This window comes from Octodon degus, unplaced genomic scaffold (assembly GCF_000260255.1).
Source record: "Octodon degus isolate 3935 unplaced genomic scaffold, OctDeg1.0 scaffold00063, whole genome shotgun sequence".
In the NCBI taxonomy this organism is placed as follows: Eukaryota; Metazoa; Chordata; class Mammalia; order Rodentia; family Octodontidae; genus Octodon; species Octodon degus.
Genome location: NW_004524639.1, coordinates 814,156 through 821,979, shown reverse-complemented (window position 1 = coordinate 821,979; position 7,824 = coordinate 814,156). Strand labels below are relative to the sequence as shown.

General features: G+C 39.3%; 1 pseudogene; it reads right to left on the bottom strand.

Moving 5' to 3' along the window:
• Positions 1-4,009: 4,009 nt before the first annotated feature.
• Positions 4,010-4,824, bottom strand: LOC101573620 (annotated as a pseudogene).
• Positions 4,825-7,824: the final 3,000 nt, after the last annotated feature.

Sequence of the window (7,824 nt, the reverse complement as noted above, 5' to 3'; positions counted from 1 at the left end):
CAAATTCATTCCTGGCATCTTGCATTATTACCCTGATTCCCAAACCAGAAAAGGATCCAACCAAAAAAGCAAAGTAAAGGCTAATCTTTTAAATGAACATAGATATGCCAATATCCTCAACAAGATACAGAGGTACCTTGGTTCCTGAACTTAATTTGTTCTATAATTTTGAAAAAGATGGTCACATTTATGTTTTATGGGAAAGATTTTCATGGTTGTGTTTGCCACCCAATGTGGAATTTGCAAATTAAACAAAATTTGCCAAATTCTTCAGTATTTTTTGGGGGGCCGGCTCAGTCCACTCTGGGGTGGGGCTGGTGCAGCCTGTGGTGCAGGGGATTGAACCGCGGTCTCTCCACAACTGCCTAAGCTTGCCTAAGCAGGTGCTTTAGGGTGCTGAGCTATCTTGCTGCTCCCAAGAAAATATATTTTTTGGGGGGTGGTACCAGGGATTGAACTCAGGACCTTGTGCTTGCCAGGAAAGCACTTATTCAACTGAGCTATCTTCCCAGCCCCCCAAATTCTTCAGTTTGCAAACCAAATTGTTTGCAACTAAAAGCATTCATGAACCAAGGTACCACTGTCCTGGAAAACAGCATGCAACAAATCATCAAAAAGATTGTACATCATGACTAAGTATACTTCATCCCAAGAACACAAGAATGGTTATGTACAAGTAAATTCATAAATGTAATACATCACATAAACAGAGGCAAAGAGAGAAATCCCATGATAGCCTCAAAAGATACAGAAAAATCCTTTGCCTGATTAAAAAAAACACCCAAAAGAAAATAGATATATTTTGCTATAATATACCTATTTTCTTTTGGATTTTTTTTTTAAATCAGGCAAAGGATTTTTCTGTGTCTTTTGAGGCTATCATGGGATTTCTGTCCATTTTGTATCTGTGTATTCAAAATGGTCAGGATAGATATATAGCTACATTCTCTTCATGAATAGAGGGATTTGTCCTACGGGTGTTTGTAAGTAGGATATCATGTCTGCATCTTGTACAGCAATTAACCACTAGGAAGAGAGTATGCAATGTGTTAATTATTGAAACTGTCCTACCAATTTGATTTGAAACTGTCTCATTGCTATTTGTCTCTCAATAAAATTATGGAAAAAAATAGGTATAGAAGGACCTTATCTCAGTTTGATTAATGGCATTTATGAGACATCAATGACCACATCATAGTTAGGAAAAGCTGAAAGCCTTCCCTCTAAAATCAGGAACAAGATGAGGATTATTGCCACTACTATCACCACTACTATTCAATAGAGTACTGAAATATTAGACATTGTAAGCAGGCAAGAAAAAGAAGTAAAAGGTAAGGAAAAAGTCAAATTATAATTATTTGTAGATAACATAGTTCTCTACTTGGAAGACCTCAAAAAATTCTATCAAAAGACTCTTAGAATTAATAACTGAGTTTGTTAACATAGTATGATACACATTGAGCACAGAAAAATCAGTAGCTTTCTTGTACTCCAATAATAAGCTCATCAAGAAAGAAATTAACAAAACAATACCACCTATAGTAACATTAAGAAAAATTAAATACTTAGGAATTCACTTAACAAAGAAAGTGAAAGAGCTCTATAATCGAAACTAAGTTACAGTACTCTGAAAAAAGAGACTAAAGAAGACACACAAAAAATGGAAAGACCCCCCTGTTCCTGGATAGGTAGAACTAATATTGTCAAAACAACCATATTTCCAAAATTGACATACAAATTTAATGCAATAGAAATCAAAATAATGATAGAATTCCTCACAGAGATATAGAAGACACTCCTAAAATTCATATGGAACCAGAAGAGTCCCAGAATAATAAACCGCTCCTGAGTTACAAGAGCAAAGCAAGAAAAATCACAATCCCAGACTTGAATTTATAGTACAAAGGTATAGTGATAAAATAGCATCACATTGGCACAAAACAGGGAGCAAAACAACTCAAGGTTCATCTAGCAGTCTGATCTTCAACAGAGGGGTCAAAAATATTCTGGAGAAAAGAAATCCTCTTTAAGTGATACTACTGAGGGCTGGGGAGCAAGCTCAGTGGTTTTAGTGTCTGTCTGGCAAGCACAAGGACCTGGGTTCGATCCCTGGGACTGCATGCAGAGCTGCTGTGCTGGCCATTGAAACCGAGCGTGGTGGTGCAGGCCTGTAATCCAGCGTTGAGGAGGCTGGGACAGGGTGATTACTATGAGTCTGCGCTGTGTAGCAAGACCCTGTACCGAACAAATAAATCAATTAATTTAAAAAAGAGTTTAAAAAAGAGGCGGTACTGGGAAAACTCACTATTCATATACAGAAGGTTGAATCCAGACCATGGTTTTCGCCATATTCTAAGCTAAAATAAAAATAGATTAAAGACCTACATGTTAAAAGAAAACCACTTAATCTGCTAGAAGATGAAGTAGGTTGAGCTCTTGAGGACATAGGCACAGGCAAGCACTTTCTGAACAGAAACCCAATTGCACAAGAATAGTATCAAGTATTAACAAACAGGGTCATAGCAAGATAAAAAGTTTCTGCACAGCAAAGGAAACAACCAACAGAGTGAAGAGATCATCTACAGAATGGGAAAAATTTTGCCAGCTATTTCTTGAACCATGGGCTAATATTTAGAATATATAAAGAACTAGAAAAATCAAACCTCCAAAATAAGAGATTCAATAAAAATGGGCCACTGAAATCAGCAGATATGGCACAGAGGGGTTATAAATGGTCCACCAATACGTAAAAAATGTTCAACATCTCTGGATATTAGATAAATGCAAGTTAAAATGAAATTGAGATTCCATTTTGCTCCAGTAAGAATGGCTATCACCAAGAAATCGAATAGCAAAAAATGCTGTCAAGATTCTAGAAAAAGGAATCCTTCTCCATTATTGGCAGAAATGTAAAGTAGTACAGCCATTATAGAAAGCACTACCAAGATTTCTCCAAAAACCAAACTAGAGATTTGATTTGACCCAGCTATTCCTTTTCTAGGTAGCTTCCTAAAAGAATTAAGGACATTGCATTACAGTGATCCATGCATACCCGTGTTTCTAGCAGCACAGCTCATCATAGCTAAATCTTTTTTTTTGTTTTATTTTTTATGCACTTTAATGAGAAAAAATAACATAGCAATGAAATGGTTTCAAAATAGGTTAGTAGGATAGTTCCAATAATATATATATATATATATATATATATATAGATAGATAGATAGATAGATATAGATATAGATATATAGCTGTTTTATTTTAGTTCATTCATTGAGAAGAAAGGTTTTTACTAATATTGTTTTATACAAGATATGATGTCTGCATCTTGTCCTCTGCATAACTACTACAAAGACAACAATAGCTAAATCTTGGAAGCATCTTATTTGTCCATCAGTAGATGAACTGATAAAGAAAGTAAGGTATTTAGAGAACGTAATGGGTTATTTGTCTGCCATAAAGAAGCATAAACTTGAGTCCTTGTAGGAAAATGGATTCACCCTAAGACTATACTGTTAAGAGAAATAAATGAGATGCACTAGTTGAAATATCACATGATTTCTCTTATGAGAAACCTCAAGCATAAATAATTAAAGAGCAAAATAAAAGATTGCCAGTAGCAGATGGGGAGACAGAACTTCTGCAAATGGAGGGGGGACCAAGAGACAGAGGGAGAGAGAGGGCTGAGATAGGAGGGAAAGGGCATAAAAAATGACGGTGTTGCGTCCATGCACCAGCACCCCCTGAAGAGTGTAATCACTATGGACTGCAATCATGTACCAATAAGAATAAAAATTAAAAGAACTGAAAAATAAAATTCCTGTTATTGCAAACAAGAAATCCTATTGGTTCTGATATAATGTCAGTCATGATTGTTATTGTAAAATGCTATATAAGATAAATAACTAGTTTATCACATCCAATACTGAAGTTCATCAAAATTCAAGACTGGCTGTTCTAACACAGTTGTCATCCACAGTTCTGGTTGTTCTCTATAGCATTTAAGTCCGATTCACAGGAAATATTCTATCAAATTGAGTATCTTCACTGTCACAAAGAGGCAGTAACTGGTGTGCATGAGGTGTAAATTTATTAAAGAAAGGCTATCATCTGGAACAGTAACCGAGGCTTGGCATTAAAGGAATACAGACTTTGCCCATGGCCCCTTGTAACACCAGAAAAGCTTGTAGTCTTGCACGTATTTTGCCATGACATTGTGGGAAGTGTGTGGAGGCTATACAGTGACACGGAAGATATCAGAGGTGGCCATGAGAGTTACGCACAGTGTGGACACCATCTACTTAAATGGCCATGGAGAACACAGTCATCCAAGCTCCAGGCTGTGGGCAATGGGAAGCTAATGCTTATCTCCTTGTGGGCTTCCTCTCCTGAAAGTCCAATCTGATGTCCTGAAATGCTAGAGTCCAGAAGGGTGGTCTCGCGAGAAAAGCCTCCGAAGGGTTAGAGGGGTTCAGTGTGAGAGTGGTTGCAACTGAGATAGATGTTAACCCGACCTGAGTCCTCCAGGGCCTGGGGGAATTGGGAGGACACTCTGGCCTGCCCACTAGTCACCATGCTCTCTGAAGTCATGCTGTCCTTTCAGAGATGCTTCCGTGTTTCATTTTCGGATGTACACAAGTCCAAGTCATTAAACCACAGCAGAAAAGAGTGCCAGTTCCCTGCCACTTTTGATGACTTGATCTTGAAGAAATAGCCCAGGGGTTGCAAGGCTATAGCCATGGCACTGCCGCTGATCATAAAGCCTACCAGAGGCCACTGGCTGCCGATGGACAGCTTGGGGTCCTCCAGGGAGTGGATGGTGAACATTACTCTGGTCAGCTCCACCTCTCCTGGGGGGCAGCGGCTCCCCGTTCCTGGCCTAGAGCAAGGTTGTTTTGCAGACATCCGTGCTTCACTGGACTCACTTGCAGCAGTGCTTGGCCAGACACAAAGCAACTGTCACCCTTCTCCCTGCTGAGTAGGGGGACAGCATCCTGTTCCAAAGGGGCTATTGGAGGGAAGAGAAGCTGGCCCAGCTACCACCACCAGGGCTGCACAGGCTCTGCATTGACTCCAGCAGCCATGGTTTCTCAGTGAAGAGATTTCATTATCTTTAGTAAAAAATAATATAATGAAAAAATCCCCCCCAAAAAAGAAAAAAAAAATCTCAGCACTCAGTAGACCGAAGCAGGAGAATCTCCACAAGTTCGAGGCCAGCATACACTACATAGTGAACTCCAGGCCAGCCTGGAACAACACAGTGAGACCCTGTCTCAATAAATAAAAACAAATGAATAAATCAAGGCACTAATCTAATTCATTCATGAGGCCAGAACCCTCACCTCCCACAGGTTTTACCTTCCCACAGGTTTTGCCATCACACTGATGACTAGTTTTCAACACATGAATTTGGAAAGGGAAATAATCACTTAGCTCACCCCACACTACGATTTTGGAAGACTGTGTTTCTCCCTCAAACTGAGGTAGACACTTGCAATACTTGAGGTCTTTGTTGGTTTGATTGTACTGTTTCGTTTTGAGTGTCTCTCAGAATGGTTTATTTTACATATTTTGTTCTTAATTGTCATCTCATCCTTTTGATAATCTACATATGGGGGCAGGCTAGGAAGTACCACAGGTCTTACCATCAGGGTGGCTTCCTGCAGCCATCGTAGTAGGTGACCCCCTTGCTTCCTTGGGTAAAGGCTTTGAAGGAAACACTGCTTTAGCTTCCACCACATGGGGTACAGTGGCCATCTTCTTTCTTTAACTGAGAGATGTGAGCAGCAATGAGCTTTAGAAAAGAACGTGGCCTATAAATTAGCAGAAAAGGAATTGTTGTAATGCACATCTGGTGCGACAAAGTGAAAGTTTATCATGTTTCCCATGTCTCTATGATCAAATGGGGAAAGGTCCTGCTGAAACAATAAGCAAGAAAAGCATCTTACAAAAGAGGAGATATCTGGTTGGGCGAGTTCTGGGTCCTTCCACTTCAACACACACTAAAGCTAATAAGCCATGTACAGGGCCTTAAGGTTGGGTCCTTCTGCCACTCACTCCTTATCTGCTTCATTGCCATCCTCTCAGTGGTTACCACTGACAGGAGCCAAATCCATTCTGCCCCGATTCTTACTTCCATGGGTCACCCCCTTCATACCCAAGCCCCAGGCTCACTCCCTATCTCCTGTCCTCTCTAGCCTACAGACTGTGGAGGCTCTGCCCTGGGGTCAGGCCGAGCCTATTTCCCTCTGCCTGTCATCATTGTTTCAGTGTCCTTTGCGAGTGGAGAGTGCCCTGTATTCATATGGTAAAGGTAGCAATTAGACTTCCACAGGCTCAACCCACAGGACATGGTCCTTTGTCCTATACCTACAGAAGATGTATAAATCTCGATAATGCTGTCCTGGGATAAAACCTGCAATGATGTCTTCTCTACAAGTTAGGGGACAACATTCCCTCTTCAGATAAAAGGCAGACAGTTACTGGGTAAACCACCAGGGGGCAAAATTACTCTACGTACTTTTGTAAACACCAGTTACCTGTTATTACAAAAATATGGAAAATATAGATGAACTTTAGACATAGATAAAAATCACCAGATATCTGGTACCTCAGATAACCACCCAGATCATTCTGGCATTTTGTTTACAATAGTTTTCCCTCTAGCTAAATGCAAATAAAAAATTTAAATGGCATATTTACTTGCATAGTATCTTGTTTCTAATTTGTAACAAATCTTCCTCTGATCTCCTCAAGGTATTAAATATTTTCCTATTGCATTATTTCCTGAAGCCTAATTTTTATAAAAACATAGGCAATCTGAGTGTGGTAGTGCACACCTCTAATTCCACTTATCCAAGTAGCTGAGGCAAGAAGATTATAAGTTTCTAGACAGTCGGGACAATTTAGCAAGACCTTTTCTCTAAATAATTTTTTTTAAAAGGAGCTAGGCATTGTGGCACATGTTTATTCCAGCACTGGAGCAAATTGAAGCAAGAAGATCTAGAGTTCCAGGCCAGCCTGGGCCATTGAGCAAATAGCGAGATTATCTCAAAATAAAAAATAAACAAGAACAGGGATCAAGCTCAGTGTGAAGGCCCAGGGTTCAATACCAATAGGCACAGATAAAACACACATGGACATGTACTTCACCACGGTTAGATTGTTTCATGTACCACTGATGACTCCTTAGCTTAATTTATCAATGACTAATAGAGGATTGCTGGTTCAAAAGCAGTGTAATCCCTTTAGGTTTTGGACATGTATTGCTAAGGTGTTTTCCAGAGGGACAACTACACTCTTCCCAGAAAGGAAAGAGAATGCTGCTGTGCTTCTCTCATTCACAATATCATTCCTGGCTTTTGAAATAGGTGTCAGTTTGACAGGCAACATGGAATCATAGTTGTCTTAAATTATAAACTCTTAAACATCCAAATGTAAAGGAAATTATTTTTTGAGACAGAGTCGTGCTTTGTAGTTGAGTGGTAATGGCTATAACATTTTGTTTTGACACTGTCTCATTTAAGATTAGTTTTACTTTAAAAAAAATCGTTCCTTGCTTTCCCTTTGCCAAACATTGTAATTTCTAAGAAAAACCTTTAAATAGCTCAAATATTAACTACAAGAATTAACTATTCCAGGAAGAGGGGCCAAAGGGGAGGGACCACCGTTTTCCCCAGACCTCATAGTCAATCATTTTTCTTTAGATTTTCAGAACATGGAATGCCTGGTGGTCTTCAAATCTTATCGAAGTGTGGGCCAGGACCCTGATAATGTTTTTCTTTAATGAAAAGGATATTTAATTTGAAGGAAAATAATGTTCATCTA